Source organism: Neopelma chrysocephalum, unplaced genomic scaffold (genome assembly GCF_003984885.1).
Source record: "Neopelma chrysocephalum unplaced genomic scaffold, ASM398488v2 Primary Assembly neopelma1_74, whole genome shotgun sequence".
NCBI lineage: Eukaryota > Metazoa > Chordata > Aves > Passeriformes > Pipridae > Neopelma > Neopelma chrysocephalum.
The window spans coordinates 2782399-2809419 of NW_020897735.1; positions in this window are offsets into that span (position 1 = coordinate 2782399).

Below are 27021 nucleotides of genomic sequence, written 5' to 3' on the forward strand. Positions count from 1 at the left end.
CTCTCCACCTCTTCTCCCATCCAGCTCATTGCCGCTCTTCCCTGCAAGCTGTTCCTTCCTTGCAGCCAACTGTTGGGGTGCAACACCACAGCAATGGGTTTCCTGTGAGCTTTTACTAATTATTACCCTCTCCTAAGTGAATAGGCACCTCCAGCATCCAGGGCACACAGGGATGGCTTGAAATGAGAAGCCTGAAGAAGACAAACTGGTGACCTAGAGTAAAGATTTCAGATTTGGACTTTACCAGCTGGCAATGATCCTGAGGTCTGACCACAGGTTCCTATATCCTTCCATCACGCGGATGCCTCGGTGCCACACGAGGGCTGGATTTGGTGCTGGAAGACAAACCAGGTGAGCTCCACTGCCGTGGTTTGGCTCACACTCTGCCTTGAGCTGCAGTGGAGCCAACTGGCTTTTCAAAATGGAATGATGGGGACGAGTTGGAGGCAAACACTGTCCCTGGAGGCAAAGTGGACCCAGTTAACCCCAGCCCCAGAGCCCCATGAACTCCTGCCCACAGTCGGGCATGACTAACAGAGATGAGGAGAGGCAGCCTACGGTAGTTATGATTCAGTGACTCACAACAACAATTTCCTAGTGACTGCTAATCTACCTGATTTTATTTGTAGATGTACATATAAAAGAAGATGTCAAAACCCTAACAAAGCACGCTTAATGCTCAAGCTTATATTATTTCCACAAGCTAATTAAGAGCAATTCATCACATGCCTATTGAGGCAAAACAGCCTTCTGAGATACCTAGGTCATCAAATGTTAAAACCACAACAAGGGCAGAATGGCAATGAATGTGAAATCCAGCAAACAAACAGCTCAAGCCCCATTCCCAGGGGCCAGTCCCTGCTCCAGGAGCAGCCGCAGCTCCAGCTCCCAGCCTTAACAAGCTGCAGCCCCCACCGTAGGAGTGCTGGTGTGAGCACAGTGCCTCTTTCCAGCTACAGGAATAGAGAGAAAGCAAAAAGTGCCCACCAGCAAACAGGAAACTAATTGCAGAACGTCAAAGGTGGGACCCCAGATCTGCCTAACTGGGAGGGTTGAAGTTTCTAGGCATGCTGGAAAAAAAATAATCAAGCAAAAAATGCAGTCCTAAGTGTCAGCTGTTTGTTGGGGAAACTGCAACAGTAGGAAAAAAAGAGTTTTCCCTCTTTTTTTTTCCTAGTTTTAAAAATTTTTCTAGTCAATGAGTGCAAAGAACTGATTCAGCATCGATACACAAAGTGACACACTAGTAGCCAGTATATCTAAAAAAGAAGTGCCTTTTCAGTATTTTTTTCAGAACTGGAAATCTTGAAAAACGTCTATTTCTGTTTGAGGCCCCATCCCTGTTACCTCCATCTCCTTGTAGCCACTTGCTGCACAACTGTGCCCATGTGCCACAAGTAGAGAATTTTTTTGCTGTCAACTACCAGAGGATTTTGGGAAGGAGTTGTCCTTGGGCTGGGAAAGGGATCCAGAGATACCTACTGCTGTCACACCTCTGGACAGTGGTTTCTACTTTAGTTTTGCTGTGGATCCAGCTGAATTGCAGGGAAGGATATGTTTTGGTGCATCCAGATTTTCCCTGACCATTGAGCAACAAGGTGAATGTTTTTCAGGATTTAGAGTTGGAAAGCAACGATCAAGAGACACAGGTTGAAACGCCTGCTTTGCTACAGACTAACTGACTCCAAGCAAGTCCCAAGATGTTAGAAAACAGAGCTGGGAGGCACGTTGAGGGTCTCAAAGATCTGAGCAGCTCTGCACACATCATTGAGTCCTATTTTGCTTGGCTGTCTGGGTTCATAAAGTTCTTCTAACAACTATCTGCTGAGGAGCACACAGAGTTTTGCAAGTTTTCCCATACAAACATGGGCATGGTGATCAACGGGAAGGTTCTTCTCATTTGGGGAAGAAAAGGATTCCACCTGCTTTTTAGTTCCAAAGAACCAAGCTAAACACAAAACTTCACTGTTTGAAAACCACCAATAATATTTGCAAAGGGGGATATTATAGTCGTTGCTTACAACTGAGGTAACAGGTTTCTATTGCCCCCTGCTTTTAAGAAAAATCAGGGTTTAAGCACACGGCTCTGAGAGTTTCAGTTACCAGCAAAATATTCCAGGAGCACTTACAGAAGTTTGCTTAACTTGCTAATTCGGGGATACTTTAAGTCTATACAAACTGTGGATTTTCAAGCCAATTGCATAGCCCATAACCCAGATTGCTCTTCCTAAATGAGGCCCATTTTTAATATCTTTTTCTTATGCTTCGTGGATCCAGCCTTTCCCTGGGGACGTCAGCGACTGCCTGACCGTCGATTTCAACAGCATCGGGGCCGAGAAACCGGCGAAAACTGCCGTTCCCAGCAAAAAAACCTTCCCGGGATGAAAATGGAAATCGTCTTACAAGTGCAAACGCATTACACTGACAAGACCCATCTGGGTAGGGTGTGATGGGGGGATCTGACGACTTGTCAGGAGGCTCCAGCTCATTCTCACCTCAGCAGCTGACTGTGCAGCTTGGGGGCAAACCCCTTCTTTTTTTTTTTTTTTTTTGTTCTGGGGGTTTGTATCCTCTCTTACACGCATAAAGGCAAGAAAATAATTAGTTGTTTCCATAATGGATAAAAAGAGATACCAAGGGGTGTGGAAGATATGTCTGTAACAGTCCCAAGCGTGGGGATTTCAGCACAGAAAGCAGAGACATTCTCGGCCTGAGCTGGGAGTTTCTCCGCTGTCAAGCAGTGGTAGTGGGCTGTTCTCGGGTGGAGCAGCTTCGAGAAGAAGACAGAGCACATGTTGTGTGTCATGTGAACCAAGAACCTTGGTTATGCCTACCTTATGCCTGCATCTGCCCACATTTGTGCCTAATTTCACCTGAGTGGATTTTTTTTTAGCAGGAGTTTTTGAGACACTCAATTTATTTTTTATCCCCGAGCAGAGCAGTTCAGCCCCAAGGTCATTTGCTTCTGTGTGGTGATACCCCAAGTGGGATTCAGGCAAACCCAGGATTTTATGCCTCTGTGGAAAGCTTTGTGAAGACATTTTGCTGGAAAGCGCTTAAAGTATCTGTATTATCTAAGTTTAAAATGGATGTTGAAGGGGGAAAAAAAGTCATTCTCATTTAAAGGGTCACAGATGAAGCATTCTTCGACTTTCAATCCCATGAGCTGGATTTCTGGACACCCAGAACGAATGCATCTTTTATTGGCTGGCAGAGATGAGGAGTTTATTGCAAAGATACCAAAAGCAGCTTTCTGAAGTGGTTTTCAATTGACCCTATTACTAAAGACATGTACATACAGCAGGGATCATTAAAATGCACTATGTATTTACAATACAGAGAGCAATTTATGCCTGTAATGCACGTCACAAATCCTACTGCCAGCAATCAGAGGAGAAAGTCAGTCATAGAGCCCTGATGTAATCAGGGGTTTATATTTCACCCTGCAAGAGTCGTATCAGCATCAATAACTCCACCGAAGGAGCAAAAAGGATTTTTTTATACTGCGAAGTAAATGCCAGAAAATTAATTTTGTTTCCAAGCTGCAGTGTACAAATGCTGGTCCACAGACACACGGTTTTCTGCCTCTGGTCGGCGACCACATGGCTCAAGCTGTGCTTTTGTCAGCTCTCACAAGGAATGCAGGAGACAGGCTGGGTCAGCAATTCTGAGAAACACCTCCTGAGGGAGGAGGGGATTCGGAAAGTGCCCTTCGCAATTCGGGAGGTGAGGTTTCCTGCTTCTGGGTTAACAGCGAGCCAGCAGACCCCTCGCTGTGCTCAAAGCTGCAGGAGATGAGGTCTTCCTGACACAGCATCAAACTCCGAGCTTCCTGACCACTTCCAGAGAAGTGGCCTGAGGGGACACTCTGCAGCTTTAGTTTCCCTGCTTTTGCAGCCAGGAGAGGCTGAATTTTCTCCTCCCTTCTCAGATACAAGTAGTTGGTTCCTACATTTTATTTTACTGGAGAGCTGTGAAACAGCCCCCAGATTCAATTCAGAAGGGCCTGGAGTGGTAACAGGGAGCTGTATCATTTCTACAGCAAGGAAAGGCTGTTAAGCACTTTGGGTTGAGGTACAGACTAAACAGTTGCATTACAACTAACAGCCTTGACTTACCTAGGGGGGAAGGTGCCCATGGCATCAGGGCATTTTCTAGTTTTCCTCCTCTGAGGGGTATCCTCCTGCACTACCTGCCTCTCTATAACTCTCCCTGGAGCACACTGGGGTTTTCAGGCAGGCATTACTTGTGTATGGTAGCAGCAGGGTGTTAGGCACCCTGGAAAGAGACTTTGCACATCCTAAGGCTGGAATCAGGCAGGTGCCTTGCTATAATCTCCACCCCAATCAGCCCCACTGCCAGAAGGACACACAGGCCAGCCTGGCTAGCAAGAACACTTCCAGAGGAAGGGAGAACCCAGAGAAAACTGGAAAGCAGCTTGTTGCTTCAGCCAAAGTCCAAGGAATGAGGCTGTCCCATCCTCTCCTTCAGAACCCCATAAGCACTCCATCACTGCCTGCCCTTCGACACTCCTTTGTGAGCAGCAACAGCCTCCAGCATGGCTCCTCTCCTCCCCAAGATGAAAGAAACTTTAAATGCATGTAACTCTTGCACTCTACTTAATTAATCAGTTTTTGCATTACAAGTGAAACTTCTTTGATGCATGAAATATTAAGGAGCAGCAAAGGGAGGGGAAGGAGAGGGGAGGTATTGGCTTTCACTGCTTAGGAGATGGATGGGCTGAGGGACCCAGAGGCTAAACTGCAGACAGTGCATCTGCAGCAGGACAGCCTGCCCAGATAGAGAGATGCCAGCAAGCAAAGGATTTTCCCTGCACTTCTTGCCTCTCAAGCAGATGTTTTTTACTCCATGTTCAAGCCCTATGTGCTCATCAAGGTTTGCTCACACAGGCGAAGGAAGGGGACAGTGCCTGATTAAACTTTCATGAAACATAATCTCTGGTTGATTCATTGTTTTTATCTCGTGATGGCTGCAAGAAAGTGAAGCAAAATGAGTCTTTGGTGAAAAGAAACAGCTCCGTTCTGGAAAAGCCAGACAGGCTTTTAGTCAGATGAGGTCTCCCAAAGGATGTGTGAGTACTTATCTGTGTTACGGGTTTGGAAGTGCCATTTCCACACTGAGCTATGAAGGAGAGGAACACAGAAATCCACACATGTCAGTGTGGATATTGCTGCAGCCCTCGATAGCACACAGCAGGGATTCAGGGCCACAGCACCAGATGTGTTTGACACCAGAGAGCCACACTGCTCTAAAAAATAACCCCAAACCCCCTTTTTCTCCCAAACCACCATACTTGATTGAAGTCCTCTGGCAGCTCTGCTCAGGAGTCCAAAGCAGAACCCCAAGTCTTTACTTTTCACCCTGCTCCTTCCCAGCTGACTCATTCAGAGTTTCTGAAAAAGCATCCATCAGCTCAGACCTGCTCGTACCCAATCACCAGCCCCTCCAGAGCATCACACGGGACCTGGTTGCCACAGCCTGAGCCCAGCAGCCAGGTAACAGGTCTTTCATAAACAAATGGCAATAGCTTGTCCTGCATTAGCTGCATAAAGGGTAATAAATGAATAAATGGGTTAATTATACCCACCACAGAATTTAATTAGACCATCTCTGTTCGCTCTGCTTCAGCCAGAATCTCAATTATAAATCTTTATTTTCAAGGTTTTACAGCTTGGACATAAAAATTTGCTCTAGGCTTAAACATGACACACAAGGTCTTCTGTTCAGGGACTGCTCCAGTTTTTTTTTAAGCAATCTTTCTTAAAAAGGTCAGGCTGGGGGACCAGATGGCTGGAGGGGAAGGTAATGAAGATGCAGGGCTTTTCTGAAAGAGGTGGCTGGATGAAATTGTGGGCAGCTAACAGAGCTGAGACATTATTAAAGGCTGTTGGATGAAACAGTGCTCAACTCTCTCTGATCCCAGACAACCAGGAGTCCTGGTTGCAAAATGCAACTGTGGCTCCTGCTCACTGGCATCCCCACTCCCCATCAGCAGAGATCAAGGTCTGCAGGGCTGGGGAGAGGGGACCCCCAGTCCCCCAGGGCAGGGCCAGGCAGAGGGAGCTCCCACACCTGGCTGCTGCAGAGGGAATGTGCTCCAGGGCTGCCAGGTGTGTGTGTGCTGCTTCCCCCAGTGACACAGAACCACCCTCTCCTCCTCCCTCTCAAAGGAGGCCAGCTGGGCAACCTGGAGTAGCTGGTAAAACAGCAGGCAAAGGAGAAATTATTCCACTTTTAAAACAGTTATGATTGTGAAGGTAATTTAGGACCCGCCTTTTGCTTTCTGGAGTTGACAGTATTGAAATCCAGTTCTTCTGTCTGGTTAAATACAGTTTGAAATATTCTGATCATTTTAAAATGTCAATAGTGTTACAGGAAAAAAACCCCAGAAAACGTGTTTACCAGCAACAGAAGCATCTACAGTCTCAGGTCACATCCTCATGCAACCTGAAGTATGTTATTCCATATTCCCTCATTGAGTTAATTAGTTGATTTGCTTTCCCTGCCCTATGCCAAAGCCCCACCTCCCTCTGAGGTAAAACAAGGGTTGCCAGCAGGGACCAGCTCAAGAGTCAACCCTGCTGCCAAGGCTCCCTGCTGGGAGAGGCTGTCACCAGGCAGTCCCACTGCACGAGACAACTGCCCATCCCATCTATAGGCTCAACATATATTTTTTTAGGAGCACTGCAGGTGCCTGTTCATTTTCTACAATGATCACCCTGCCAAATCAGCCTTTTGAGAAGATTTTTCTTCACACCCCCTGCCCCTAATTCCTCAGTAATGTAGTGCTGCACATACATGTCCTAAATACATTCTCACTTGGTAAAGCAGAACAAACCTATAGGTTAAGTCAGACTCCAGGACTGCTGAACACATATTTAATAATACATATTAACCAACAGTTTATTGTCTGGTTGGTGCACCATAGAATTTAACCCTTTGGAAGCACTGGCTGCCTGATCCTTGCCAAATTCCTGCTCAGAAGGCTTTGATATATAGCACGAATTACCGGTAATAAAGAAAAAGATATATGGGATGGATTAATCAAATCATAAATTTCTTAAATCTCTATGGCAGTCCATAAATCAAATTTGGCTGTAGGTTTCTGGCCCTTATCAATGTATAATAGGAAGTGGAGATGACCTACACATACAGAGCAGGGGATTTTTTTTTGGTGGCCAGTTGGGAAGCTCTGGTTAAATAATTAAAGCAAGTGAGCACCTTTTCTATGAGGAGCATGTTCATGTATTTCAATCTTCACCATTGAAAATGTATGCATTTTTTAGAAGTTAACATGTGTATATTCCCATGCCAAGAGTCAAACCAGACCCAGAACAGGTACTGGATGAGGCTGGACATGGCACAACTTGAACCAGCTTTAGCTTTGTGAGGCAGAGACAGGTCTTTCCCAAGCTGGTGACTATCACAGCCAGACCTAGCAGCCATCCTGATTTTTTAGGGTTTTGCCCCATTTCTTTTGCAAAGCAGCTGGAAACCCTGGAACAGAACATACTTTTGGCAGCCCAGCAATCAGCAGCCCCACCACTGCTGAGGTTCAGCTGGATCTCAAAGAAGTTTGGGCTGATCCAAAACAAATATACAACTAAGGGGAGCAGAACATCAGTCTCATGCCTTATCTTTATTTCCATTAAAAACTCTCACTTGGAATCATTCCCTTGGAGTAAGCCAGCTCAGGCTGACCCTTGTTTCCAGCCCACTATGAGGCACAATTCCCAGTTCCTGCACCCATCAACCTTCTGCTGGTTTTATAGGGAGGGAGGAAGCCTCTAATGAGGCTCCCTCCAACCCCAACCCTCACACAAGCCCTGCCTAACACCAGTCCTTGCCTCAGGACCTTTGCTGCCCCAGTCAAAACAAGATTCCAAATCCTGCCATCAAGACAGGCTGCCTGGGGCTTTGGACATCACAGATGTTTTGGTGTGAGGGCTTAACAAGAGTGACAATGTGCTCAGAGTGAGCTGCCCCGCAGCCCAAGCATCAATATGTATTTACCAGAGGGAGCAGGAGGCTTTAGAAGTTCGATTTCTTTTTGTCTGTCCACACGAGACATGAAACAAGGAGATTAAACACCAGGAATAAGCACCTATAAATAAACTGATTATTTAAATCCACCAAAGCCAGGACATTCATTATGAAATCTCCTGCTCTCCTCCAACACCAGCACAGCAGTGCTTCTGATTTTGTTTACAGCTGCACAGGACAACAGAGCATCAACCTTGCCTTTGAACCTGGCTGTTGATCTGCCAGGCTGTGGGGAGCCCTTAGACACTAATTATCAAAGCCCTGCCTTGACCAGGGGACTGCAGCTGTGGATTAATGTTTCTTCTCTCCTTTTCTTTTCTCCAAAGGAAAATGAAAACACTCGCTGAAAAAAAGCCCTTCAAACCTCTGACAAAGCTTCACTTGAGCCTAAGTGGGAGAGGGTTAAAAAATACCTGAGATGCTCTTTATCTGGATCCAAGAACAGGGGATGCAGCAGGAATTTGCAGGCTGTGCCTGGCAGCGGGATGCCCTCTGTTGGCATCTTTCAGAAACATGATCCGATACACGAGCTGGCAGCTCACATCCATGGAATTTATCCAGTTGTTTATCCTGTGCCGGCACGGAACAGCCCTCAGTGCTGGGGCTAATCTATGAGCACAGAGTAAACAGCAGCCCCTGCCCCAGTCACCCACTTGCCGAGCCACGAGCAGTGCCCCTGACCGCCGAAGGGAGTATTTACACACCCTGTGCAGCCAGGAATGCAAACAGCACAGAGCAGGGAGCTGTGCAGCCTTCCTGCCTCCCTCCTGCTCTGCCTGGGAGCTGTAGGAGATGCTCGCGGCTCGCTCTGCAGGGCACATACAGCCCTCCTCAGTGGCTCCGCGGTGCCAGAGCAGCAGATTTCCACAGGGATCAGCTCTGTCAGCAGCTCTGGGAAAAGCATCCGAGCTGCAGAGGAGCAAAGGGAGCACAAGGGGAGAGGAAGGCAGAGAGGCACAAGCAGGGGCTCACAGCACACAAACACAGAGTTTGCAGATGATGAGTTTCTCCTCTAAAGCCCTTGAATCTATATATAAAAAACCCTAAACATACAGCATCACCTTTTGCAGCTACTGCTGCTGCCACACAGGCCAACAGGTTGGGAAACTGCTCTCCTGTGCTGGAGATTCCTCCTGCCCCACACACACCACAAAACAAGGCTGGTGCCTCCTAGCAGAGCTCATGGACTGAGGATGAGCACAGCAGGAGGGTCCTGGATAAACAGAGTTTTCAGGGAGGGCTTGTGGCCCCAGGATCATAAAATCATAGAATATCCTGAGTTGAAAGGGATCATCCAGTCCAGCTCCTGGCCCTGAACAGGACACCTCAACAATCCCTCATGTGCCTGAGAGTGTTGTCCAAACACTCCTTGAGCTCTGGCAGGTTTGGGGCTGTGACCACTGCCCTGGGATGAACCTAGAGATCACCATGACACATCCCTCACAGAGAAAGGCTGGGCATGCAGAGATGGTCTGGAGGGCTCAATTCTGGTCCCCCTGTCCTGGTTCAGCCCCACCCCACAGTTTGCAGCACTGCTGATTTTGCCTTTCCTGCCTCCCTGCCCACCCAGCCCCTCTGAAGTGCTCTGGACAACACCCAGTGACACAAATGGCACTTCTGGCCCCGATGTCCAGGTGCCACAAGGGCAGGTGCTCCCACAGAGCCAGGAGCTGAGGACCTGCTGGGGCTCCCAGATCATCCCACTATACCTGAGCAGGTCCAGCTGCTGAGAATCCACAACACTGGAGAGGTTTGTAGGCACAGGCAGGTCCAACATCCATCCAGGAGGCCAGCTGGGGGGACAGGACACAGGGGAGGAGCAGCATGGCCATGAGAGACATAGAAACAGCTCCATGCACAGCCCAGAGGAGGTTCCAGTGCTGGGTCTGGGCTTAAATACAGCCTGTGATGGCTGGACAGGTGGGGCTGGTCAGGCTGTCAGAGCTCATTAGCTCTCCCAGCCATGACACCATAGGAGAGAACACACATGTATCCTATTGGCAGATAATGGCCATAATTAAACCTCCAGTGAAGAAGATCAGTTATTCCCAAGGATTGTTCTCACAACACAGCATGGCCAGGCTTCAGAAGGGTCAGCTGTGGCTTTGCATAGTCCTGGGGCTCTGGGTAACACTGTCCTCTGAATGTGGGAGTCCCACCAATGTCACAAGTGGTGTCACTCATTGACATTCACCTCAGCAGAAGGGGAAAGTTTTTAAGCTGCCAGGAGCAGGAAGAAGGGATCTTTCAGGCTGGGACTAGAGATGGGACTGGAGAAGTCCAGTTGCTGGACTTCTCCTTAGAAAGTGCTAAAAACTAAAAGCAAGATGCACAAGGAGGGCACAGTTTTTAAAATTGCCTCCCATGGCAGTTCAAAGTTGTGATGGCACTACTCACCCCATCCTCCAAAGCTGTCTTTAAAATAAAGACAATAAAGAACAAGCACAACAATTTTTTGTGAGTGATTTGTGGCTATTTTATTGCCAAAGAAAGCAAAGGCAAACTCTGAACCAGAGGAAATCATAAACAATAAATGATGATTATTCCAGTTACAGTCTTCTCTGTACTTCTCTCTGAGGACACTTTGTAACAGAGATTATATATGGTAAGAATGGATTTACCCTTGGAGTGGATCTAAGTACCTTTTTCCCAAAATGAGTTGTAATCTTGTTTTAATGGTAGATAAAAAACAAGGCACAGACATGGCTTGTCTATTTGTAAGCAGGGGGGAAACTTGTAAATCCTATTTTGGTATTTCAAGCGTAATCTAAATAGCTAGTAATCAGAAATGTGAATAATCTTAAGCAAACTGTGTGAATCCAGTGCAAATATTTGAGTTACTTATTCAAAAGAAACCATAGAAAGATACACCTTAAGAAAGGCATATCAAAGAATATAAGAATTTTTACATCTGAATAAAAACACACTTTCTGCCCTGTGATATAAGTTTAGTCAGTGTCTCAATTGCAAGAGAACATTTTTAACCAATTTGGTGTTTGCTGGAGAAACTCTCAGTATTATGAATTATAAAAGCTTTCTGATATCCCCTTCAATCAGCTCAATCATGGAATCACAGAAAGGTTTGGGTTGGAAGGGACCTCCAAGATCATCCCATTCCACCCCCTGCCATGGGCAGGGACACCTTCCACTATTCCAGGTTGCTCCAAGCCCCGTCCAGCCTGGCCTTGAACACTTCCAGGGATGGGACAGCCACAGCTTCTCTGGCAAATTCTCAGAGCATATTAAGAGTTCTTATTTTATTCAGTCACTTTTCTGAGTCATTCTTCTCATTTCAACAGAGTTTAACAGTGACTGAAATTCCATTTCCAATAAGTCCAGACAACCTTTACTTTTATGAACAGAAGTCTTCCAGCCCTCAAAATAGATTTTAATTTAGTTAATTCTTAAAGAGGCGCCTTGAAACCCGAGCAGTCATTAAAGAAGTTATTGTCCTTTTTTCTTAACAACGTTTACTGAGGTGCCTTTTGATGGAGAACTAATTCCCCAATTAATATAAATACTCTCTGCTTCATAGCAGGGCCCAACTGCAGCAGCATCTGACCTTGCTGTGCTGTACATGGAGCATCTCCCCAGCCCCTGCAGTGGAAGTTGTGTTGTGAATATCTGCTCACAGATGCACAACACTTGCAACTGCACATCTCGAGATGCAGGAGCTTGTCATTTCAGCATTTAAGGAATCAACCAAGCTTTACAGCAACAAGAGGAAACACGAGCTGAACAAGAGTAACTAACGTCTTCCAGAGACTGGTTTTCAGTCCTCAGTTTGTTTTTGTTTGAAGTCTTGAATGTGTTTAGAGACCGAATTACCTTCAGTGAGAATAATATATATATACATATATATCAATTCCTTTGGCTGAATTAAATATTTCTTTTTTCCTACATTAAAATAAAAAAGCTGCCTGATTTTTTATTATGGATCTGATAATGCAATCCCACATGCCTCTTTTTTCTTAAATTTTCTGAAAGGTTTATTTTTTTGCAGTAAAGCTCACATCTCTTCTAAAATCCTGTCCTATATGCTGTTTTGTTTCTTTTTTTCTCTTGTTAGTTGCTGTGTGTTGACCAAATGGTTTCTGGCTTTACAATCTGTCACCAGTGCTACATTTACAGCTTGCAATTAAGGGCTTTGATTAAATATTTTACACAAAGATGCATGTTCCAATAGCCATGTTCCTTATATATTTTCCAAAATATAACAAAAAAGAGATAACAGTATTGAAAAGTAAACCAGGAGTGAAGTTATAAAAATAGCCTTTAGAGGCTGGATAAATATTCAGAGTGTTTTATATGTTTATATGTTATCTCTTTTGATACTGAGGTTGCCCTTGGGTGACAGAAGGCAGAATCTTTCCTGGATTTCCATAAGTGAGACTGAAAGTCTTCTTTGGCAAAGCTGGGCTGATATTCACGGCAAGCATCGTGGATATTTTTAAAATGGCATGTTTTTGATGACTTAGCATATGTTAGGATGGCATATATTAACAGTGCTACGAGCCATTTCTTTCGTCAGTATGGAGATCATCCCCTAATTAACACAGAAACCCCCCTGCTCCTCTCTCTCTCTTACAGGGGCTCTGAGTCATGCCAGAGGTTTCTTCTGGTTTCCATCATACCCCCAGGTGAGGTCAAGGTCTGCCTCAGGCTCACCAACCTTGTGGCATGAGAGGAGCAGGTCCCCACCAGCCACAAAGCCTTCCCTTCCCGCGTGTCCCACCACTCCAGAGCTGATTTAACCCCTACAGTGGGTTTTGGGGTGGAGTGCCAGCAGCTGGGATCAAGATTCAAGGACAGTACAATCTGCTGGGTGACTGGAGATGGCCCAGTGCCACCAGGAGGCCAGAGATTCCCAGGAATAACAGAGGTGCTTGCTGGCATCCCTGTCTCCACCCTGGATGGGAAGGGAGGAGAACAGCACCCTGCCCTGTAACCTCCTTCTCTGCTGCAGCTTGAGCGGAGCAGATGTCACTCAACCCAGGCTCCTTCCCCTGCCCTGGCCGAGGCAGCAGGGCTTGGCAGCGACCCCAGGACACAGACAATGGGAGGCTGACTGTCTGCACACACTTCACACTCTCTTGGCATGGATTATTGTCTTCTGCCTGGCTCTTGGAAGCAGCACGGGGCTGCCTGGCGCCGGTCCTGACAGAGGACCGAGGAGCAGGGGAAGGCTGGGCCCTCTCCCTGCTCCTCTGCTTGGCTTCTGCCCATCTCTCAGTAGTTACTGTGTGCTGCTGTTTATTCATTAAACAGTGATTCTGAAAAGGAAACAGGAGTTATTTCCTGCAGACACTCATGGCAGAGGGTCTCCAGTATGGACCAGCTCTACATAGACCACTGGCAGCCGAAGGCCTCTCTCTTCAGACTTTGGGGGGCCATTTGGGATGGTCCAACAGGTCTTTTCCCTGCTGTCTGCTGCTCTCTGGTGGAGATGCTGCTTTCAGGCTCGCTGCCAGGCTGTTGAATGCCTTCTCTTGTACCTCTTCACCTCCTGACCCAGAAAACCAGGGAGATGTGGCAGTCATGAGTGCTGCTGGAGGATCTCTTTCCTCAAAAATAAAAAACAAGACCCTAAAATCACCAGATGAGCCCAAGGGCAAAGGTTCTTTCTTCTCTGCTGAAATCTCCCCATCCTCCCCCTCCAGTGCAGCTGAGCAGGCAGCAGCAGCTGGGATGCTGCCAAGGGTGAGGACTCAGTTATCCCACCCCAGCTGCCACCGTGTCACCTCCCAGGTGACCATGGCTCTGGCAGCCCTCTCTCCTCCTATCAGGCCTGCATATGCAGCAGGAGCTATCTAACCAAAGGGAAAACATTAAATTAAACATTCTCCCAACCTGTGTGCTGCCCTGTTGCTGTGCAGCAGCAGATGCTGGGGACACGCAGGGCGGTTTCCAGTGACGCACAGCCTGGGTATATCCTGAGCTGCACCCACCCACCCATCCTCAGATAAGTCTGGCAGTGTCTTCTCCCAGGTCTCTTCCAGGCAGTGACTTTGGCTAAACTTTTCAGTCCGACCCAAGACCCAGGTGTAAAAGAAATTGCCATGAATTTCTCCCTGCAAAGCTGACTTTACAGGCAAGCCTTGCATTACCCAAATGTCCCACTTTCCTTCTTTTCCAGACTACTTCTTTTCCTGTGCACAATTTCTTTCAGCTCTCATCATTCCTGTTGTTTGCCCCTGATTTCTGTCCCATTCTCCCACCTCTTCCTTCCCATGTGGTAACCCCTCCAGCCATGGAGCTCCACTGTGGCATCACCAGTCCCTGGGATTAATGATGTTTCCTGCATCATCTGCCTTCTTATACAACCTGAGATCATGTTTGTCATTTTTGTACCAGCTTGATATCACTGACTCATGTTCACTTAGTGGAACAAAATAAACCTTAGATTTTTTTCTGCTGAACTGCAGCCTAAGCTCACCTGTGCACTCCATCATCCCAGGGCATATTACTTTCTGCCTGTCCCAGGTGAATCTCAGTCTCTTATTTTTTCAGTCCATTTCTCTGGTTTGTCACAGAAGTGTTTGAAGAAGGGTGTCCTTGACAAATCCATGGTCACCGAGATTCTTGTCCTTGGCACCTCCCACATAAATGTAAATAGAGCATTTATATCTTTCCATCAGGATGTTTCATTAACTCAAGCTCAACTGATGAGTCTGTAATTCCCCACTTCTGCCCACATTCCTAATACCTTATAAAAGTTAGGCATTTTTTGTCCCTTTCCAATCTTCTGGTGCTTCCAAAGATAACTATTAATAACTCTGAGATTGCCATAACCAGTTCTGCAAGTATCAATGGCTTAAATTCACCAGGTTTGGAATAATTTTCCCAAAGGTTTTTTTCCCTCCTTGCCTCTGTCAGTCAGCAGCTGGCTTATCACCAGGAACAGGAGGGATTATATCCCTTGTAAACATTTTATCCGCTTATCTATGGATGTCCATTATCTGTCTTTCACTCCGGAGCCCTTGCCCTCTGTGGGCTTGTTGTAGTACCAAGTTCCACAAGTCAGACTCTTCCTCACACCCAAATCTCAGCATAATCAGAGCCAGACTCCTCTTGCAGCCAAAGATGAGTGGTCTTGGTCACTTATTGCTATAAGGGAAATTTCTACCAAAGGAAAACTTTCACAAGGGTGGTTGAATGGAGCTGGGATGAAGCTCCAACCCTGGAAGTGTTCAAGACCAGGTTGGATGGGGCTTGGAGCAATCTGGTCTAGTGGAAGGTGTCCCTGCCCCGTGGCAGGAGGTTGGAAATAGGGGATCTTTAAGGTCCTTTCCCAAACTGTTTTAAGATTCTATAACAAGGGTGGTTGAATAGAGCTTGGATGAAGCTCCAACTCTGGAAGTGTTCACGTCTCAACTGGACCAGTCCTGGGCAGCCTGGGCCAAGTTAGACCTGCTTTGGGCAGGACTTGGATCCTTCAAAGGTCCCTTCAGCCTGTGGTTTTGCAATGCAGTGGGGTTTTTTTCCAGTTTCTTTTCTCCAGCCGTGGTTGAGGCTCCCATTAAATCCCTCCTTATTGTAGAGCATCCAGTGGCAGGGTACATTGATGTGCCTCTCTATTCAGCAACCCCCAATTCTCCCAGAAAACCCCAACACTCCTTCTGTCTGACCAGTGTGATGATAAGTGAAACGGACACAAAAATATCCTGTGAGGACACCATGGGATAGCACTCCATTCTTTTATTTTTTCTCAACATTTTCCCTGTAAAGCAGCACCAAAGCCAAGCAGAATGGAATATCAGAAACTAAAAAAAAAAAACAAAACTAAAAACAAAAACAGCCCTTGTTTTCAGATATCTGCTTTCACTGCTGGGAAATTAACTTAGAAGGAGAAACATCAAATTCTTCTTCACAGAGACCCACCACTGTGGGGACACGCTGATCTCTGCTCCCACTGTGGGTTCAGACCGTCCAGAGCTGCCCATGGTAAAGCCTTTGTGCAGGCAGAAGTATGTCTGTAGCCAGACTAATTCCACAGCTCTGTGGTTTGTCTATAAACCAACTGTTTTTACCCTTGTCTGAGACTCTTTTTTTGGCTTGGAAACAGGTGGTCAAACAGGCTTCATCTCTAGGAACTGAAGAAAGGGACAAAAGGAGGGAGGGGATCTGGGTAGGTTTGGGCAGAAAGGGGATTCCCCAGTCTCTAAAGCTGGTTATGATTTAAATGTTGTCCCATTCTGAACCTGAGATCACTGAAAAGCTTCTCTCCAAGCACTCGATTGTTGGGGTCTCTGGGGGTATGTGAGTGACAGAGATTCCAATCCCTGCTCTTGATGGACCTGACAGAGACTTGACCTTTACAGCATTCATGTCACTGAGTGGTTTGAGCACCAGGAGCTCGATAGTCCTGAATAATCTCCTGCTCTTCTGAGGTCTCTTTCCTCTTATAAGAAGGGTTTAACCATATATCCCTCTTGGCCAGGCTAAACCACCTTATCAGGGTGAAGATGTTCTTCAGGAAGGTTTGGGTTTCGAGAAGTTGGCTTTACTCTAATAAAAAGGGGGGAGGGGGTGGAGGGGTGGGGAAGAGTGAGAGAAAAGAAAAAGCTGTTTTATTGAAAATTCCAGTCTGGCTGTCGCTGCTGGAAATGGATCTTAGACCACAGAGCTGCTTTCTCCTGAAGTGAAGGCTTTCAGCTTTCTCAACAATAGGAGATCAAAACCCAAATAAGAAGCGATTTCTAAGTATCTGAATATCTTAATGGGAAATTCTCCAGCAATTTCTTGTTGTACTTTTATCTGCAATTATACATTAACATTCCAGACCAGAGTATTTTCTAGGTGCAAATGTGAAACAGCACAAGGTCTTGTCATCTAGTTTTGCTATCCCACCCTCCCCATTTTCTTTTTTTCTCCCCTTATCAGCATCATCAGGGACCTGATGAAGAACACAAGGGACAGAAATGCCCAGGAACGGCTGCAAAGGGAGATAATAAGAAGATCTTTGCACTCCATTGCTACTTGCCTGGCCTCTCACTGACAGAGCCTCCAAGATGCTCTCAGATAGCCTTGCTGCAGGTCACATTACCTTGAGATTTATTCCAGTGCCGTGGAAAAGTGAGGAGGGTGAGGACAGGGGAGGGGAGGACTGAAAATGTTGCTGTGGGTACAGTGATTATAACAAGAATTTCTTTTTTAATGCAAAAATCTTTAGCCTGACAAAGGCTCCATCTCTGGGAGAGGTTTTTCACCATCCAATCCCCCACCCCTTCACATCAGAGCGCTGCAAAATGTACTTGGAAGAGCAGCGAGTTCGTTTTAACCGATAGCATTCAGCGCTTTTTACTGTGCTATTCATCCATATGACAAAGCTGAGAGGGGAGCCCATACTTCTTCCTGACTTTTTATTGCTTTTCAGCCCAGTGGGAACCAGCCAACATGGAAAAAAAAAAGTGGTTTAACCACAAAATATGTTTAAGCTCTTTTCTTTTCTTTTTTTTTTTTTTTTGGCGTGTCAGGGGAAAGGAGGAGGAGGAGGGAACAGCAGAGGTAAAACAGCCACGAACTAGCAGTCATGAAATGAAATCAAAACCCTGACAAAATCTCAGTGCTTTTGAGCCTGATCCTGCACATAAAGGGTGAGGTTTGAAGCTGGGGATCAGTGACAGCCTTCAAATGCTGGGACCACCATGTTACCGTCCAATCCTAGAATGGTTTGGGTTGGAAGGGACATTAAAGATCATCTCATTCCCCTCCCTGGACAGGGACACCTTCCACTATTCCAGGTTGCTCCAAGCCCTGTCCAACCTGGCCCTGGACACTTCCAGGGATCCAGGGGCAGCCACAGCTTCTCTGGGCAACCTGTGCCAGGGCCTCACCACCCTCACAGGGAAGGATTTCTCCTTAATATTTACTCCAAACCTACTCTCTTTCAGTTTAAAGCCATTTCCCCTTGTCCTGTTCCTGATGAAATCTCCCTCAATGTGACTTTTTTTCTCAAGTCTAAAAAGTCATTTTTTAAACATATTTAAAGTTTTAGTTTTTCTAAATTAGGAAAGGAAAAGAACCCTTTGCTCAGCAGAACTGTTGCTCATCCATATCGCACCAGAAAGGAAAAGTCTAAGACATAAAACAGTATTTACATGATCCCAGATGTTTCCTTTTTTTTGGTTGATTTGAAACTAAACCTGCAGACTGACCCAAACCACAAGCATTTCATGAACTCTTTGAAAAAAACTGTTTATGTTTTATCAAATACTAAAAGAAAATAAAAATCGCTTTTGATTTGGGAAAGAGTTTTGTGAAGAACAAGGAGGTTTTCGGCGGTTCCTGATCAGAACAACATCAAAAGTTCTGCCTGGCTGCACAGCCCCCTCTCTGCCCTCCCCTGCCATCACCCCCCAAACTCCAGCTTTAACAGTGAGCACAGAGCACTGAAATCTGCCCCTCGAGGAGATCAACAGAGACTTTCACAACACGCGCCTGCTCCGGGCTCCGAACAACACAACTCCCCGCCAGCTCCACTCTCTGCTCGAGAGTCTTTTAAGAGTTTCTTTTTCTCATAACCTCTCCTGATCGAGTGATTCTCTCCAGCTGAGCCCAGTCTGGCTGCAACTGGGCTTGTTCAAGGCAAACATATTAACTCCTTCCCTGCCAAGAACCTGGACAGGGTGTCCTGGAGTGCAGGGCAGTGCTGTGCTTGGTGCTGCGCTTGCTTGAGTGCAAAGCCTTGACACTGAAGCCCCTTTGAATAATTGAAAGGGCTGTTTTGGGGAAAGATGGGTTATTTCTGCAAGATTTTCATGGTAAGGTGTCCCTTGGACAGGAGAGCTGGGAGACCTCATCCAAGGTCTGCAGCTGAGAGAGAATTATTGATTTGCTTATTTTTCACAAATCGTCATCAAAAGCATTTGTTTCTTGTTACAGCACTGGTGTGTTAGTGGGGAAGGGGCTGTGGTCAGTGCCAGGCATGGGCAGGACTGTTTTGTTTTCCATTCCAGAACTGCATCAGCCCAATTACAGTTATTACCCTTGATGTGTGTGTGGAGGGAAGGGTTGCTCTGCTTTTAAGTGATGTTGAGTGACTGGGCCTTTTGCTGACAGCCACAGGCATTGTCTTCTGTCCAACAGGCCAGTTTGGATGGAAGGTGTCCCTGCCCATGGCAGTGAGGTTGGAACTAGATGATCTTTAAATTCCCTTCCAACCCATTCCATGACTGTATGATTCTCCAATTGCTGAAAACCTGGCCCAGTACATGCGAGATCATCCCGGGGTGCTTCTCTTTGTGGGGGGAAAAAAATAAAAATACCAACTCTCCCTTGGTTGTTCTCTCAACCAGGTTGGAGAACAAGAGTAAATGAAGAGTAAATTGTTCAGAGATGATCTATTTTGGCTTGGAAATCTGCTCAGAAACTTTCTTCCTAATGTCTTTTCCCTGATGCAGGCAGCACTCTTTCAGCCTGCTTCCTAATGACCAGCATTAGTTTGCATTAGATGGATTTGTGATGATTTCTTTCTGCCTGGCTGCTAAGCCTGCGAGCAATTCAAATGAAGTTCTGCTCCCTGTGCCCCATCTGGCAGTAGCAGCTCCCCTGTTTATGTTTGCTGCCTCCTCAGCTGTTCTCCCTCTCTCGCATCCCACCGTGGTTTGATCTGTCTGAATTTTGGTGGCCCAGGGTGCTCACAGACACCCACCAGGGCTCCCTGCCTGCCAGCCCCAGTCATTTCAAACAACTGGCTCTTGGATGTGAGTTGGGGACTCGCAGGAGAGGGGTGGGGAGAAGAGATTGATATTAAAGTGCTGCTTTGCAGGAGCAGCAGAAAGAGGAGGTGCCAGGGTTCCCCAGGGCACCATCAGCACAGAATCACGGAATGATGGAATAGTTTAGGTTGGAAAAGCCCTCTAAGACCATCAAATCCAACCATTAACCCAGCACTGCCAAGGCCACCAAGTGCCACATCCACACATCTTCTAAATCCCTCCAGGGATGGTGACTCCACCACTGCCCTGCACAGTCTGTGCCAGTGCTTGGCAAACCTTTTGGTGCAGAAATGTTTCATAAAACCCAATCTAAACCTTCCCTGGTGCCACTTGAGGCCATTTCATCTTGTATTGCTTGTTACTTGGGAGAAGAGACTGTCTCCCACCTGGCTACAACCTCCTTTCAGGTAGCTGTAGAAAGCATCAGCCCGAGAGAGCAGGGCTGGACACCCCTTGGGGATGACAAGGAAGATGCAGATGTGGGACCAGAGACGTGTCCCTGAGGCAGGGGCTGAAGCCCAAACCTTGGTCCCCACCCTCACTGTCTCCTCTGGCACCTCATTAATGTTATCACCTGGATTAGAACAGAAGGAAAAGGAAGCTGGAGGTTTTTGGGAAGGTGGCAGATTATGGTAAGGTCTGGCCACTGTCCTGGCCAGCACAGGGTCACAGTGCTCTCACAGAGTGATTGGAGGTGGAGCCTTTTCTTTAGCTTTCTAGAGAGATCAAAAATACAAGAAATAAGGTGAGTCAGAACCTCTTTCCCCTCTCTCTGGCCTCAGTTCCCTGCTGGGGGAGAAGTTATTGGGGAGGAGGGGGAGGGATCCCTTTGGGATGCCAAAAGCAGAGAGACTATAGTTTAACATATTTACCCAGTGGCTAACTCATATGTTACAACCCTAATTTAGGAACTGCCTGCTCTATCCTGGACATGTGTGCTAATAAAAGACAACATCAGGGTTCATCTTGACCATCCACCAAGGTATCCTGTCACCACAAGGAACTTAAAACATGTCAGATAAAGCACATTTCAAACCACCCTGTCTTTTTCTGGCAGCAGAGAAACAAGGCTGGAGGGTCTGGGAGAGAAATGGCATCAGGTTTGTGTCCTTCTCAGTGCTTCTTTGAAAAACATTTGGTTTCTGCACCCTTGAAGTGACACTTGGTTGCTGTCAGATCTGTCTGATGGCCGAGGACAGCATGGCTGGCTGTAAAGAGGTGTCACATCGGAGCAGCAGTGATTCTTCTCTCTTCCCATTCCCCCTCCTCATCCTGAGCACTGAGCTAATGACTCCACCAGGTACTGAGCAACAGAGAATTGAGCCTCTTGTTTTTTCAGTGAAAATGAATGAAAAGTGCCTGCTGGGTCACATAAAACTGTCAAAAGAACAGCTGGGGCTTCCTGCGAGAGGGATAATAGTTAAGAAACCTGAAATTCTGAGAAAAAGGGATTATGAATCATCAGTAATATTTACAGTACAAGTCCCTGTTCCCTATATTTCCACTTGATTTTTTTCTTCTTTCCAAGGCAATTATTTTCAGGAGCAGAGGAGCAGAGCCCTGAGTGCATCCCCATGGTAAGAAAATAAACCAAGCCCAAAGTGTCTGACAGAGCTCATGGACACTCTGCACCTCCGGCCCTGCCAACCCCTCCAAGCAAGGGGGGTGAGAGCAACCAGGATGTCTCTTTGGGGGTGGGCAGGGTGTCCCCCATGCTGTGCAGTGAAGCTCCTCATGGCTTAGCAATATATCCTACATCAAATCATGTGGTGTGTGAAGCTGGCAGAACATCTGGGCAGCTGTGCTCAAGCACTGCAGGCCTAAATGATATTTAAGCTTTCTCTTCTGGAGTTGTTAGTCCTCAGGTGGTGCACAGGCCTACCAAGGCTGTCGCTCACAGGATTAAAGGCTGGCTGAGCACTTGCTCAGAGCACAACTCCAGCAATAGAAAGCTTCAATGCAATCCAAAGACAAGGATGGGCAACTGCCACGGGAGAGCAGCAGGTCCCCGGATGAGAGCGGGCTGTGAAATGGAAAAGGGAATATGGAAAGAGAGGGAAAAGCAAATGGCAGTTTGTGCTGGGCTGGTGCCAGTTGAAAATGTAGGAGCAGATCAAACACAGGCGGGTTAATGAGAGTACCATTCCCTGGCCTCCCAAAGTGGAGAGAGCGGGGCCGGGCTGGACGGCAGGCACTGAGCGATATTCTGTAATTAGCTGGCAAATAGAATATGATATTTAGTGTAATTGCTCGGAATAATGCCTCGCAGCCCCGATACAGGCATTACACACTGAGCGCTGCATCCCAGCTGCCACAGCAACTTTGCTTCCCTTTGTTTCCCCTTGCCTGTCATTTCTAATCACATCGTTCCCAAATTTGATTGCATCATCTCCGAGCGTTAGTTGCTAGGGTAACACCACAGAGTCATTATAGGCATGAGATGAATACCTTACCCCCTTTGAGGACCGGTGATTTGACCCTCCCGTTGTGACCCCCAACTCAGATTCCTTTGTCTGTCCCTTTTAAACCAGATGTAAAAACAGGTGAGAGGCTCGTCCCCGATTTCTGTGGGAGCAGGAGCGATACAGGGAACTGCCACTCAAAGGTTAGACAAAAAGACCTGAACAAATGGAGCAACTCAACGTTAGAAGTGGGGCCACCAGCCAAACCACGCTGCTTTTCGAGGCACAGGGCTGGAGTGATGATGGTTGCACAAACCACCTATCCCAGACCTCACAGTGGCAATTCCCTTCCATAAACACAGGCAAACCTGTGGTCTGTGTGGGATTTTGCAGCCAAGGGGAATATATGTGCATTTGGGCAGTGGGTGGAGTAAATGGCCTAAGACAACTCTCCCGGCAAGAGAAGCAGTGGTGAAGATCCACGGGCAGGTTGGATGGGGCTCTGAGCAACCTGGTCTAGTTGAAGATGTCCCTGCACATGGCAGGGACTAGATGGCCTTTTAAGGTCCCTTCCAACTCAAACCAGTCTGTGATTCTGTGATTCTGTGTCACAGAAGAGGCTTCAACAGGGACCACCAGAGCGTGCAGCCGGTGCTGGCACAGTGTGTGTGTGCTGGGTAGCAGAGCCACCTCCAGCTCCATCTGTCCCCTCTTCTTTGCCACCAATCCCTGGGCGAGGAGTATTCGACTGGACGTGTACATCAGTGCATGCAATACTAAAAGTTTGCTCTGGGTGCATAGGGGAGTCTCTGGGCAGTGAAATCTGTGGGTGGGAGGTCTGCAGGGGCCAGAGTGACAGAGCTGGTCTGGCCCCTCCTAAGTCCTGGATGTGGCAGGGTTTGGCATCATCCCTGGTCCCAACGTTTCAAACAATTTCTCTTCCAGCAGAGGTTGAAGCCTCATCAGCACTCCCAGCACAGCAGCACGCAGCTCTCCTTCCCCAGCCCTCGGGTTCTCCAGCACCATCCTTGCAGCAGAGCCAGCTTTTCTCTTTTCCACCCCAGCACCTCCCAGAATCTGCCGAGCCAGGACGGGTGTGCTCCCAGCCCCCAACAGTGCAAGGCAGAGAGATGAAAGATATTGTTTTTCAGGTGGAATAGCTTCCAAAACGGTACATTTGCAGTCAAAGTGCTGTTTGGAATGCATATGAACCACTGCCTGCAGCAATGAGAAACAAAGCCATTAAAGTTTAGATAGCAGTGTTTTTATTTTTAACCAAATGAGTCAGTCTCCCCTCCAGCTCTGAGCAGGAGAGGGGAAGAAAGTTGGGCAGGGAGGGTTCAGAAAGCCTTAACCCCACTGGGACCCTGCTGCTGGGAAGGTTCAAGCAGCCTGCTCTGTTTAATTGTGCCTAGAAAGGTATTTAAACTGAAGTTGTTGTTGTTTGAGGGTGCCTTGGCAGGGTGGGAATTTTGTTTGTTTCCTTGGATTATAATTTATCAACAACAACAACAACAAGAAAGTTTCAGGACTCTTACTGCATTTCTCTTCCCTCCCCACATCCAGAAGGCCTCACGCTGCCTTTCCTTCTCCTGCATCTCTCCCTGGGAGAGCTGAGGACCACTCTGTTCCCCAGTCTGGAAGGTGGGCTTGGGATACTGCAGGCTGTCCTTCCAGCTTCCCTGTTAATAAAAACACATTGAGGGAAGAGGAAGACCCAGGGAACCAGCCTGATGTGGTGCTGGGTGTGGGTGGTGTCTGTGTGCACGAGGTGGGTGCACTCCTGTCAGATCAAGGCAAGGCTGCAGCTCCTTGCTGAGCACGTCCAGTGCCCAGGCACGGACTGCATTTCAACAAGACACTCCCTGCTCCTGCACCATGGCCCTGGCTACTCCTTGAGCAGCTTCTCTCTCCATCCCAGCCTGTTTCCAAGGTTCCTATCCCTGTAGGATCTCTAAGAAGATGTATCCAGCTGTTAGAAACCGCCTGTGCTCTTGCCATCATCCTGTGCTGCTGCTGGAAGAGCACAGGAGGCTCAGCCTGCAGTCCCAGACCCCTCGGCACATGCTTAATTTAAAGCTCAGGCCCTTGTGCTGAATCAGCCAGAGAGTGCTTGGCCACTTGCAGGAAAAACCCCTCAAACCCATGGAAAATTCCAAAATTATGTCCCTGCCTCTATTTATTGTTTTCCCACGCCATATGGAAATTTATGTAAATACACAAATGAGAAGCAGGCCCTGGAGCTCTGGTGAGTTCTCCAATGTGCCACCAGTGCTCCAAACATTGGCCAGTGTTGATGCTCTAGGAGAAAGGAGGGAGAGAAATGAATTCTGGCTCCAAGAGTTGTCCAGAGACATTGTTTTCAGTTTTTTCCAACACAGTGTCTGCTGCTCTTATGAAAAACCATCCCAGGCTCCCCCAGCTGCTCCAGTGAGCACTGGCTGTTCGACTCCATCCTGTTCAGGATCAGAAAACCAGGCTTATCATGTGCCCTTGGATGTGGAACAGCCTCTTTCCAAGCAAATTGTCTTTACAAAATTCTGTACATGAAGGTTGTGGGTTGATACTGGAGCAGTGCATAGAGATGTTAAATCTCGAGTAATGTGCCCATTCTGACCAACTGATGGGGGGTTTGGGGCTCTTCCACTCCCCACAACTATAAGATTTGATCCCATAGGAGCTTCTCAGATGACACTGATGCTTTTCTGGAAGCAGAGGTGGCAGCAGGAGGCACAAGGAGAACCTTACCAACCCATATATATTATAACCTTCTCTAGATTTGGTTGGGGGGTTTTTTAAGTTATGGGGTGATGTAACCTGTTCCTTTTTGGATCCCACACCTTGGGAAACAGGAAATGTCACTGTGAGGTAGGTACCATTACCTGAGCTGGATGGAGCTGGGCTGGACCAAAGGTTCATATCCAAAGTGTAAGTTTTGGGGGGGGGGGGTTATACATATATATACATTTACATGTGTATTAAAAATGTGACTGGGTATGTATGTGTCTAATTTATTCATATCACTTAGTTTTAAAAAGTGGTTCATTTATAGAATCACATATAGAATAATTTTCTTTGTTTTTCTAAGACTCAGCAGTCTCTTTTTATGGGAAGATGTTTGTTTCTTATTATTATTTCTTGACACAGCTTTGGTAGGAAAGCTGGGATCTGCAGAAGACAGGGAGAAGTCTGAGCAAAGCCTTCCTGGGGAAAAAGAAAAAGCTGCTCCTGTGAATTAAAGCTGGAAGAAAGAAACCTCTCAGCTATGCAATATCCCTGCTTGTTATTAATTACTGCAAGTTCAAACATCTTTTGGCATAAACATTACCATTTGTGCTTTGAACACGTATAATGCTTAATATGTGCTAGGTGCTGTTACTATTTCAAAAGATTTATGTCTGGAGTAAATTATGATGTGGATAATTGCATTCTGTCCACTCAAATCCATCCTGCAGCTTCACTGGAGGGTGGAATCCACTGTTGCTCCCTGGCCTGTGCCCCTCTGTGGGGCTGCAAGGTGTGATTAAACATCTGCTCCCCGTTCCCAGGGGGAGCAGGGATCCATTTCTGTTGGAGGGTCAGAGTTGGTGAGGTGACACTACTCAGCAGAGGTCTGCTTACAGCAGGAAAAGGCAGGATTTGCTTTTCCATTGCGCTCACTGCTTTGGAATTTCAAGAGGGTTTACTGTTGGACTAGGCAAGAAGTACAAAAGAAGCTCCAAATGCTGTGTGCCCAGTGTTTGGCTCTTCCTCAGCCTCTGCCATGCCTGAACTGGAGAGCAAACACACCCTGGTGTTGGTGGATGCTCTGAGGGAAGGTAAGAGGAGCTGTAGGATGGGGGTGGCTCACCATGATGTGCTGGGCAGATGCTGAGGGTGACAGGGGAACTCAGACTCTTACAGTGTTTCCCTTCAAGATGCCCAACCCTGCCTGTTCGAGTCAGTACTTTGCAGTTTCATGTGGATATATCCAAGCTGATCATGGTTTGCTGGCCCAGATTTTGGCTGGGCTCTGGCTGAGCCTTCCCTGTGTTTCGATGGTGAGCTCTATAACACTGTGGGTGGGTGGCAACTCATGGGGGCACATCAGCACTGTAGGTCCATGAGCACAAGAAAATGAGGACAGGGTCTTGTGGCAGGGGGCTGAAGTGGTTCTCCCCCCAACCTGAAGGAGGAAGATGTGGGCCATATCAAGCTCTGGGGCTCAGTTGTTTGGTGGAAATAGAGCCCTGAACCCTTCTTTGAGCTGGGTCTGTAAGGTCATTTTTCACTTGAATTAGGCTTTTCTTAGCTCTGCAGTGGGCACTGCCTCTCACAGAGATAAAGCAATGAGTGCCCTCAGCTATGTCTGAGGGGTCCCCTGAAGTGCCTGCAAAACTCGTGCATTTGGTGTAAAAACAGACAGAAAAGCTTCCATCAAGAAAGATTTCCTTCCCCGGGGTTATTTCACTTGTGGTATAAGTGGAAACAGCAAGTTCCCACTTCAGTCAACAGCTCCTGGGAGGGGTCTGATGTTCAGCAAATGCTGAGGCACCTTCAGCTTCTGCAGGGTTTCAGCAGGAACAGCGGGTGTTGCTCAGAGCTGTGCTGAGAGCCCCAAGCTCTCCTAAGCAGGGAGGTGAAAGGAAGGAGCACAGTGATGTGTTTGCCCCTTAGCTCTGAGTAGGTTGGGAGCAGGAGCAGGTAAGTGGAATTTGAATTTCTATATTTATTTTTACCACAGTCACTTGGGTCCAGAGCTGGAGCTGTAAGAGGAGAGACATGATTCTACTGATGAAACCAAGAGAATCAGCCTTCAAGGGCTCTCCAGTGGGATGGGACTAACATGAGTCATC